A 12298-nucleotide genomic window follows, 5' to 3' on the forward strand; every position below is an offset into this window, starting at 1 on the left:
AAGCTGTAACATAGATAACTCAAGACAAGGGGAAGAACTTGAGATAAATATATTTGAACTTTTAGTTACAAGGTTAGCTTATGTCAATAGCTTTTAAATATCCAGGCAGACTAATTTGTTACATGCTGAGTGTTAATGTAACATCATTTGTTTGCAGAGAAAACAAAAACAAATGTTTGATAGATGTCTTTGGTAAAATTTGAACTAGTTTCTTGCTGTTGCATTAACCAACACCATTAAGAAAACTCTTGATCAAATAAGTTGAGAATCTTTCTGTGATTTATACTGAAAACTATCTGTATTCTGATTTTAAAATAGTTTGAGTGTATAATAATTATTTCTTCTACTAAAAACATCAATTGACCATATATGTAATTGACCAATGGAACTAAATCAAGAATTCAGAAATAAACTTTCACATCTAAAGTCAAGCGATTTGTGACAAGGCTATCAAGACTACCCAGCTGGGTCAGAACAGTCTACTCAACAAATGGTGCTGGCAGAACTGTCTCTCCGTAGCTAAAAGAAAGAAAAAGGACCCCTATCTCACAGCTTATACAAAAATTGACTCAAAATGGATCAAGCACCTAAATATAAAAGCTAGAACCATAAAACTCCTAGGAAAAAATATAGGGAAAAAATTTCAAGATCTCGTGGTAGGTGGTGGTTTCTTAAACCTTACTCCCAAAGCACAAGCAATGAAAGAAAAGAATAGACATATGGGACCTCCTTAGAATTAAACATTTTTGTGGTTCAAATGACTTTGTTAAGAAAGCTAAAAGGCAGCCTACTCAGTGGGAGACAATTTTCAGAAACCACGTATCTGATAAAGGTTTGATCTCCATGTCATATAGAGACCATACAATTCACTGACAGATAAGCAATCCACTTTAAAAATGGGCGAAAGACTTGAATAGAAATTTGTCCAAAGAAATACAAATGGCCAAAAAGCACATGAAAATATTTTCAACATCACTAGCTATTAGGGAAATGCAGATCAAAACTACAATGAGATATTATCTCATGCCTTACAGAATGGTCATTATTAAAAAGGCGGAAAGCTACAAGTGCTGGAGAGAATGTGGAGAAATGGAAACACACCGAATTTGTTGTGGGAATGTTAAATCATGCATCCTCTGTGGAGGACGATTTGGCAGTTCCTCAGGAGGCTAAATATAGAATTGCTGTATGATCCAAAAATCCCACAACTAGGAATATATTCAGAGCTTAAAGTAAGGACAGAAATAGACATTTGTACACTGGTAATCATAGTGACATTATTGACAATTGCTAAAAGATGGAAACAACCTAAGCGCTCACCAACTGATGAATGGATAAACAAAATGTGATATATACATATGATGGAATACTATTCAGTTATTAGGAAACATGAACTTGGGATACATATGACAACACGGATGAGCCTTGAGGACATTATGTTGAATGAAGTAAGTAATACACAAAAGGACAAATATTGTATGGTCTCACTAATATGAACTAAATATGAGGAGTAAACTCATGGAGTTAATCTACAGAGTATAGGTTACTAGGAGGTAGAATGTGAGTTGAGAAGGGGATCTGATGCTGAATATATGTAGAATGTTCAATGAGGGGGATAGGAGATGCAGGGAAATGGTTAAAGTTTATGGGAACACATTATAGTAAGTATAATTAACACTGTGACTTACAAATGTTGTTGTGGATAAAGGAGGTAGTCTAGGGAGGTTAATATCCATTGAAAGAAAGGTAAAGGATAATCTAGGAACTGTAAAACAGTGATTTCAGTGATTAATAGTACAAATGCAAGACTGTTCCTCTATTACAAAGTGTTAAGCATATTGAGATTACCATAGGTTACCAGAAGACAGAAAGGGAGTAGAGAATGGTTAGCTGATGCTCAATCTGGACAGAACCTATGATAAGGTGGAAGGGGTGGTTTAGCAGTGGAGGGGGGTGATGGTGATGCAGGGATGTGAATGGGATTGACAGTACTGGAGTGTGAGGGTGAGCAGGGTTGGGGGGTTGGGTTGGACTATATGTGGAATTGGGGGCAGGGCTGGAGGAAGGAACAGGTGCACTCTGGGGAGGTCAAGGTCTGTGGTTGAAAATACAGTTGTGGGAATGTTCTTTTGGCAAATATGTCAGGGGAGGGTCACTGGTGTCAGTGATAGGGTGATGTGTGGGAAAGGGAGCACCTAGGGCATGCTTCTATGGAATATGAATATGTTCATCTTGTCATAGGGTGTTATCTCAGTGGGTGGAGACTCATACAATAAACAACAAATTCTTAAACTCCCAACCTGGGGAAGGCTGCATTCTCAAATAGAGGGACTAGAATCTTGCAAGTACATAGGCAGTGACTAAAAAAAAGAAAACAGTCCAATATGTCAAGCCCTCAATGTTAATGCATCCAACTATGAACCTTATTCTTGTAAAATTGAAATTTCACCTAGTAATAACTATTGCCTAAGAGTTACCTCCTGAAAACCTCCTTATTACTCAAACATGGACTCTCTTGAAGCCAAAGTCAGCAAATAAGCACACTACTTTGCTCTCAGCATGGGATGTGACTCCCAGGGATGAGCCTCCCCGGCACCAAGGCATTAATATCAAGCACCAACTAGTGATGCATTTGGGAAAAAACCTTGACCAAAAGGGGGGAAACATCAAATAGAAAAGAGTTTTTGTGGCTAAGAGAATTCAGAATGAGTCAGGAAGTCATTCCAGAGGTTACACTTAATGCATGTCTCAGGCAGATCTCACTAAGTGTTACTGTGAACGAAGCATCTAACAGGGGTGTCCTTGAGGGCTCTAGAGCCAACCAGACACTATAGGCAAGGCACACAATCCCTTGAAATCAGCACCCTGTCTGTGGGCCTTACCTTGAAATATGTGACAACTATTTCCTAAATGTAATGGTTAGACTCATTTATAATTTCCCTACACATGATTCTTCTACCCCTTTTATACATGCCTATAATTATCACTATGTTCATTAAATAGATGTTTCAGAGACTGTTCATATGCCATTTGAGCCCTCAATCTCAGAAGAGTTGTGGCCAACACCTACTCTCCAGATGATTGGACTTGCTCAGGACAACTAACAAAATGATAATGCTGGACAAACCCCATCTCCCAAAACAAAGAGTATCTACAACTGCAAGAAAACAGTTCCTTCTGTCTGCACCATAAGCTCTAATCCCCTCTCCATCTGAAGCAAAGTGGGCCTTATCTTCCCCAAATCCTCAAGGTTGAGGAATGAGCAAACATAAAGGGGGAATGCAACCATAGACAAATAAACTTATTAATATTGTAGTAATGGAAGAACATGTAATGTCATTTTAAAGATAGTGGTTACCAGTGGTTCTGAGGGGAACATGGGGCATTTTTAGGGCACTGGAATTAAGTGTAAACCACAATGTAAACTATAGACCTTTGTTAGTAGCAATGCTTCAATATTTATTCATCAATTGTAAAAAATGTAAGAGGTTATTAATAGGGGAGAACATGGGAGGCTGAGGGGTGTACACAGGAATTCCTTATACTTTTGATATAACACTTCTGTAATCTAAACCTTTTTAAAAATAAAGTTTAATATTAAAAAATATTTAGTCTCCTAATCCATGAACATGGAATCCCTTCCACTTATTTAAGTATTCTTTGATTTCTTTCAGTAATGTTTTGTAGTTTTCCATGTGCAAGTCCTTTATATCCTTGGTTAAATTTATTCCAAGATATTTGATTCTTTTAGTTGCAAATGAATTTTTTATTGATTTCCTTTTCATCTTGTTTATTACTAGTGTATAGAAATACCACTGAAATTTGTCCCTCACTACTTTGCTGAATTTTTTTTAACTCTAAGAGCTTCGTTGTTAGATTTTTAAAGATTTTTTTATATACATAAGATCATGTCATCTGAAAATAGGGAAAGATATATTTCTTCCTTTATGATTTCGATGACTTTTATTTTTTTTCCTGACTGATTGCTTTAGGCAATGTTGAGTAACCTGGTGACAGTGGGTATCCTTGTCTTATTTCTGATCTTAGGGGGTTGCTTTCAGCCTATCACAACTGAGTATGATATTAGCTGTGGGTTTTCATATATGTCCTTTATCATGTTGAGGGAGTTACCTTCTATTCCTAGAGTTCCTAATTTTCTGAGAGTTTTTATCAAGAGGGGTGCTGGATTTTGTCAAATGCCTTTTCTATGTTAATTGAGATGGTTGTATGGGTTTTTTCCTTGTTTGATTAGTGTGTTGTGTTACATTAATTGATTTTCTTATGTTGAACCATGCTTGCATACTTGGGATAAATCCCAAATACGGTGTATAGTTCTTATAATGTGCTGTTGGATTCAGTTTGCTAGTATTTTGTTGAGGATTTTTTCATCCATTTTCATAAAGGATATTGATCTGTAGTTTTCTTTCTTTATGTACCTTTATCTGGCTTTGGTATTAGGGTGATGCAACTGTCTTCTGCATTTTAAGGCAGACGGCTCTGCCAGTTTGGGGTAGTTGCTTGAATATTCTGTGCGGGAAATGGAACCCTGGAGCATCTTAACCAATATCTGAGTCAACCAGAAGTCTCACAGCCTAGTTCTTGCCAGTAGCCCCCCTGGTCAGGGTTCACCCAGAGCCCACAAGTAGACTCATACAGCGTCTATGAGAAGTTCTCTATTTACCATCCTCAAACTCCTCAGCAGACTACAGGTGTCCCATCATATAGATAAACTCACTATATAGAATTTGATGATTTGGAATAGAAAGAAGGCAGAGAGGTACACAGCTCCCCACCTCTACTCCCCACGACATCGCTTTGTCCCTCTGTCAAAGGAATCACTTTTCCATTTCTATTTCCCCTATCAGCTGTCTAAATGAGTTGAATTTATCTTTGCATTCAACAGTAATTTCCTTAAATGTATCTGCCACATGATGCTTTAGTTAAAGTTAAAGCTGCCTATCTCTATTGTGTAGAAAAAAATGTTTTAAACAAAGGAAGAAATTGGAATGTGTTTTTAAGTATTTTATTGTTCAGTGAAAAGCCTCATCTGGTGGAATTGGCTATGAGCCCCTGAGTAGGTGAGAACGAGCTCCGAGGCAGGTATGCAATTTGCCAACCTTTGAATGAGAAAGTCAGGAAAGAAAACCACCTGTATCATCAGTCTTCCCCTTTGCATTCCCATGGCTAGTGGATACGTTGGCGATGATCAGGGTGAACAGTTCTTAGGTGAAGAAACTGAGCCCCAGAGAGAAGTGACCTGCCCAGATGCCACAGTGGGGCTGCAGCTAGGCCATCAGAAAGACAACTTCCTCTGTTGGTGAATAATGAAAACTTCTAGAGAGACTCATGGACTCATTAGTATTGTCTGCTGGTATTTCAGGTTAGTGTAAAGCTACAGTTTGTCAAGTCTTTTGCTAAGCAAAACCAAATTTCATTCTTTTATACTGACTTCCATAAAAAATCAGTGATGTTCTTACTTAAAAGACCTCAGGAGCCTAAATTGTCAAGTTTAAGTAAGGAAGGGTTTACGTGATAGAATAAAAGACTATGAAGGAAGTGGAAGTGGCTCAACTGATAGGGTGTCCACCTACCATATGGGAGGTCTAGGGTTCAAACCCAAGGCCTCCTGGCCCATGTGGGGAATTGGCCCATGCGCAGTGCTGATGCATGCAAGGAGTGCTGGGCCACTAAGGGGTGTTCCCCACATAGGGGAGTCCCATACGCAAGGAGAGCACCCTGTAAGAGAGCTGCCCCACGTGAAAACATAGAGAGCAGACAACCGGGGATGGGGGGGACAGGAGGAAAAAAAAAAGACTATGAGTGTTTAATGCTTGCCTGGGTGGGGGTGGGGGTGGGGGTGGGGTGGGGTGGATTTGTGGGAGCAGGAGTGATTGAGCACGGGGTCTCTTTTGGGAGTGATGTAAATGTTCCAAAATTAAAGTGCAGTGATGGTCGTACAACACTGGAAATCTACAAAAAATTATTGAGTTGCACACTTAAAACGAGTGAATTTTATGTTATGTAAATTATGTCTCAATAAAGTTCTCAGAAAAAGAGAGAGAAAGACAAGATGAAAGGTGAGGGCTTGGACAATACTTGCAGGGCAAGAGCAGAGGCGGACGATAAACTCCAGGCCTCATATTAATCTGTGTAAACTCCAGATCAGTTTCTTTTTACCTTTTCAAAGTCTGTCTACCTCAGGGAAGCAGGAGCAGTGTCTGAAGCAGATGGCTCAATGTCTGATCAATAGCCCTCTAGATCCTTATCTAAGAGGTCAGGCTTGACCTGATAGATCTCTGGCTCTTGTCAAATGCATGTTAAGTTGCAGTTTTATCAAAGCTCAAAGAATGAAATGGCCACATGAAGACTATGTAGGCATTTCTGGCCATTATTTTGCCCATTTTTTCACTCAATGTCCTTTCCATGAGACTCAATGTAGTAAGTTCCCTGTCAAAGTTAGTGCCAAGAACAAAAAAGTTTTATCCTGGATAACTTGAATGGCTTATTTGATCTGATAGTGGTAGTTACTGAACCCATTGTGGCTTCTCTTTTTGTATTGACTGCCAGGACACTCTGAGCTAAAGTTAGAGCAGAATGACAAGTCTCAGTCCTCTGCTTTTTGGTCAGTTGCAGGTCTTTCTCTCACTCTTTCATTCATTCATTCCACCAATGTTTCTTGAGCACATGCTGTGGGCCACAGGCCATGCAAAGCACTGGGGTTGGAATGCCGAATAAGATTCAGTCTTATTCTATTGCCCTCATGTAGCTTACTCATAGGTGCAGGAGGCAGAAGTGGAGTACTTGCAAATAGAAATCTGTGACAGGAGCCTGCTCTGTATGCTATGGTGGCAGAGGGAGGGAGCACCCAACACTGCCTGCAATAAGAATAGAGAAATTGGGGGACACTCTTCCAGTAGATGGAACCTTATGGGTGACTGGGAATTTTCCAAGTGGAAGAGCATTTCAGAAAATAGGTCTACCCTTGTGGATCAGTCCACAAACTTGGTGACACAGGAAGAGCAGGATGCTGGGTCTGATGCAAACTTTTACTTCTTTAAAGGTGACCTGTCATTTTACAGTGTGGGTGGGGCAGAAATTATAAATAAATAATGGTGTCCGGGCCAAGTATTAAAGTGCAAGATCAAGTTTTCTTCAAGGTCAAGTTCTGACTGCTCTTTGTTTTGTTCTTTCAAACCTAGAACAGAGCTCAGTGCAGAGTTTGAATCCTTACTATCTCTTGTTAGCCGTATGCCTTTGGGCAAGTTCTTAACCTTTCTGTGCTTCAATTTCTTCATCTTAAAATGGGAATAATAATAGTAGCCTCCTCAGAGAGCTGTTGTGAGTATTACTATTTGTAAAACATCTAGAACAGCCTGTCACCGAGGAAGGCTATGCAAGCATTTGATTTTCTAAATTCTGCTATGTGAAGGGTATTGCACTAGGACTTTGGAATCTTTAAAGATATGCAGTGTATGATCCTACCTGTACAGAGCTGAAAAGTGTAATGAAGGCCTGGAGTATTCTGGAGAATCAAAGGACTGCTCACGAAGCTGTATTTGCATGAGGTGCTGAAATTGTTGAAGGCACTAATAGACTTATGTTTGGCCCTTAAACATTCCCATATGGACAGGGAAAAGACGGAAAGTGAAATGTAGAAAGAACACTAGGTTTTGAGTCAGACAGATTTAGGTTCAAGGTCTGGGCAAGCCGGGTTCCCAGCTCTGCCATTTCCTGGCCATGTACATTATCCAATTAGTTGATTTCTCTGAGCCTCAGCTTTCTCTCTTCCATAAGGTGTATAACAATACTTACTTTAGCAGGTAGGAGCAAAAGAGATAACAGTACCAATAGCTGACATTTATTTTTATTGAGCACTTGCTATGTGCTGGGCACTGGACTATGCACTCCATGAAGAAACAAACTGAGAAATTTCATGCCTAATGTCACTCAGTAATAAGTGGCTGATCTGGGATTTGAACTAAGACACTTTGAATCCAGAGGGTGTTCTAATAGCTGTTATTTTACCCTGAAACTCTCAAAGCTGTGTTGGACCCAACAGACACTCAAATAATGACAACTGTTGTTATCATTAACAGTACATTTGTTACTGGTTCATTTGTCTAATGGCCACTGATTAATTAAGACTCTCCTCAAGTATTATATTCTTCTTCCCATCCCAGAGCCAGCCTGTGGATAGTCCCACAATGCATTGCTCTGAACAAGTGTAGGCCTAAATTTCCTAAAATTCTCAACAACTGCAAATTTTCTTCCAGTGACAGGGAAAAGGAAAAAGTCCTACTGGTTTTCTGGCACATTAATCAAAAATTAATCCAATAAAGTTAGTACTGAAATTATCTGATTAGAGAAACAATTTGAACCGCAGGCCTTTGCATATGGGGAATAGTAGATGAGATAAATGATTTATTCTAAGTGGATTTAATGCAAAAACATTAGGATCTGCAAGCTATGCCGGTTCAAGGAATTCTGGGAGCTGAGCTGGGATTGGTGTGGCCTGGAAGCAACCCTGGAGTCCACAGCCAGGTCAGGTAGGTATGGAATCAAACACCAGGCCAGGGCAAAGAGAGTCCCATGAGGGCATCTGGACATCCGCATGATGATGTCATTCCCCAAGTCTTTTTTTTTTTTTTAAGATTTATTTATTTATTTAATCCCTGCCCTCCCCCCCCCCCCCCCCGCCCCAGTGTCTGTTCTATGTGTCTATTTGCTGTGTGTTCTTCTGCGACCACTTCTATCCTTATCAGCAGCACTGGGAATCTGTTTTTTTTGTTGCGTCATCTTGGTGTGTCAGCTCTCCGTGTGTGCGGTGCCATTCCTGGGCAGGCTGCACTTTCTTTCGCGCTGGGCGGCTCTCCTTACGGGGTGCACTCCTTGCGCGTGGGGCTCCCCTACGCGGGGACACCCCTGCGTGGCAGGGCACTCCTTGCGCGCATCAGCACTGCACATGGGCCAGCTCCACACGGGTCAAGGAGGCCCAGGGTTTGAACCATGGACCTCCCATGTGGTAGACGGATGCCCTAACCACTGGGCCAAGTCTGCTTCCCCCCAAGTCTTCCTGTTCAGGGCGGGAAGGCAGTGGGTGCCCTACCTAGAGTTCATCCTGTTCAAGACATGCAAATTTCCCACCCCTCAGGAGAAGAGTGAAGTGTGCTCCTTGCTGCCTGGGGAATGGCTGGCTTCCTGTGGACTTCCTCTTTTGCTCAGATCCTGGGCAGAGTTTAACATTCAGGAGACACTGGCTGTGTCTAACCACATAAATCAGTTTGACTGAATTATGTTAAAAAAAGAGAAAGAAAATAGTTTAATTCAATAACCAACCTTTGTTTCATTTGTGCTTTTCCTTTCTGTTTTGACTGATACTCATTCCCCAACAAATGTCATGACAATGTGATGCAGCTGTGGGAAAACAAGGAAACAGGCAGACCTGCCTCCATTTCTTCTACTCTGAGTGTTGGTAAGGGGTGGTGAGTAGGTAGAATACTTATAAAGTATAAAGAAAAGAAGCCAGATCAGGATTTGAATAAGGCTCTGGCACTTCTTACATATGTGAATCTCAGTATTCTCATCTTTAAAATGTGACATAAACATTAATTTGTAAGTACAAGCCATCTATAAGATAATGGTAGACAACTCAATTAAAAAGTATTTAGTACTTATTAGATATGTATCAACATATATCTACAGTAATCATCCTTTATTTTCTCCTCTCGCCACCAGAGTAACCAATGCCTTTATCTTTTATCTTCTGGGTGAAAATGGAAAAAAGTGTAGGGGGAGGAGTCCAGAATCCACAGAGCCACTGAGAAGACAACCGTCTTTGCAGAACAATCAAGAAAGGCTTCCTGATGTCCCAGAGGGGAAGTCAGCAGAGTAGTAAAGTCACAGGAGAGGAGAAGGAGGGGAACAGAGTTGCAGATGACAGAGGACAAGATAAAAGCCCAAGCAATGCTCAGAGAGCTTAGGGAAGCAGGAAGATGTGAAATGTTCTGGTCTGGAATTTCCAGAAGCCATCCACCCTGCATGGGTCCTGAAACACAGTGAGGGCAGTCGGCAAAGAGGCATCAACACAGAGACTGGAGATGATCTTCAAGAAGCCACATACCCTATGTGGACACCTTCCCGCCTTGGAAGGGACTTAGGAAGGGATATGTAAGAAAACTCCAAGCCTAACCCCAAACTAGCCCTAACACCAATGTCAGGAGCTAGGCCAGAACTGGGGAGAGTGGAAGAGGTGCTTGAAGTCAACAGAGACTTTCTCTCACCCACTGTCTTTGCACCTCATCATCCTATTCCCCAATCCCTCCACAACCCATTAATTCATCCAGATTAAATGGCATTGTGGCTAGAGATGAAAGTTTGTAGGAGGCATCAGTACTCTTTAAAGCTCTGGATAAAGGGTGAATCTTGGGGAGGAAGTGACAGGGGAGCTGGGCCATCCGGCTTATGCCTCGGAGGAGGGGTGCAGGTAACCAACAGATCCTCAGTAAGGTGTCTCAGGGATATATTTGCATCAGGTTTCATGAGCAGCTGATTCTCCTGGATCTTAGCCCAATTTGAGTGGCCTTTTGGCCAAGTTTGCTCTATTTTAGCACTGTTCAGCTCAGTTCCACTCACTCACTTGTCCAGACCTGTCCAGTTCATCCATTTCAACCAGCCTGCACTGGTCCAAACCAGCTCAGGCCAGTTCACTCAGCAGAGCACCGTATGTTGCATTTAGTTACAATGGCTTGGACTTAAGAGTACACAACCATTGATGATGAACAAAACTTTGCAAATGGTCAGCCTAGGAGTCAGCTTCAGAAATGATGATTTGGAAGCTCTCAGGAGGCAGATCCCATGAGCTGAGGCAGGCAGTGATGAGTGACCTAAACACTGGAACTTCTACACCTGGTCACTGTAGGCTCCTCCCCACAGGCTGCCTCCTTCTCTCTTTACAGCCGTGATGGGCAAAAGGGATGCACGCACAACATCCATACACCATGGAGCTCTGGAACATGTAACTAAAAATAATGAAGGCATCATTCAGTGCTAAATTGGACACCCTCTCGTACTAGACCATGGTTTAGAAACATATGAGAGAAGGACATATTGAGAGAGTCCTATCCTTTAGCTTATTGTTTCTCTCTGAGTTGAGGAAAAAACCAACTGGTTGGGTTAGTTCAGCAACACATTCTTCTGCAGGTCAGTGTTTGAGAACTTCTGTTTTTGTGAGACAGACTCAATTGAGACGCAAGTCTCCTAGACAAGTGCGACCCATACCCCATGTCTCCAATTCATTTCTAACCCCCTAGCATGTCCCTATCAGATTACTTATTTTCTTTATCATGGGACTTTAGTCCATGTTCTCTTCCTCATTTGTCCCCTCCCTTTCCGCAATCTTGAACTCTCTTGGTCAAGGCTCTTCTCTGACTTGGCTTCCTTTCAGATATCCCTCCTTGGCCCCAGGCCTGTATTATTGTATCATCTTTGTGGAACATGTAAATGTTTTCAGAATATTACCTCCCGCTTTGCAGCTCCCCTTTGGCTGAGGATGGCTTTGTAAACTCTGCACGGGTAGGATTTTCCTTTATCTTTAGCCAGTGATGTCTAGCACTGAAGGAGATGCCAGAAGATACTTATTGGAACAGTATCTTACACATGAAGATGCTCATAAAATACTTGTTGGATAAATGGATGCATGAATGAATAAATTAAGGAATAGAAGAGTGAATAAGTGAATGAGCAATAACAAAATAAATGCATAAAAAAAAGCAAGAACGGATAACAATTAGAATAGGTAAAAGAGTGTGTGAAAAATGAGTGAGTGAATGAGTGAATGAATGATGAGTGAATGATTAGAGTCAGTTGAAGTTACAGAGCACAGTGAACAGAGGCTGCTTTTCCAGGGTGACAACTCACATGGACTAGCATGTGTGGTCCTTTGGCAGTGCTCCTCAGAATCCTCATTAGAATATCAATTTTTTATCCTATTGTTTCAAATTTGGATTCTATGATTGTTACCATTTGTCCTCAAATGATTGGATTGGAAAGACTTTGAGGTGGTAAAAAGGAGTCTGTCCAAATGTGAGCCCCCAAATGAGTATCAGTGCAACTCAGGCCAGATTTCTGGAGCTGGCATGCCATTATGTCAATCTGATGTTAATTAAATGATAATTGGACAAGAATTTTCAAGTGGCCTCCCTCACTGGGTGAGGCTCACTTCCTGCTAGGCTGATTTTAGAGGGAGAGAAGCTGGCAGGGATGAGGAAAGAAATATGGTGTGGTATATTGGAGATATGTA

At 41.2% G+C, this 12298-nt stretch overlaps 1 protein-coding gene across 2 annotated transcripts in view; it reads right to left on the bottom strand.

Moving 5' to 3' along the window:
- The window catches only part of ASIC2 (acid sensing ion channel subunit 2), a 1082534-nt gene that overhangs the window by 376922 nt on the left and 693314 nt on the right, over positions 1-12298 (bottom strand). The window lies entirely within an intron of this gene.

Source organism: Dasypus novemcinctus, chromosome 21 (assembly GCF_030445035.2).
Source record: "Dasypus novemcinctus isolate mDasNov1 chromosome 21, mDasNov1.1.hap2, whole genome shotgun sequence".
Taxonomy (NCBI): Eukaryota; Metazoa; Chordata; class Mammalia; order Cingulata; family Dasypodidae; genus Dasypus; species Dasypus novemcinctus.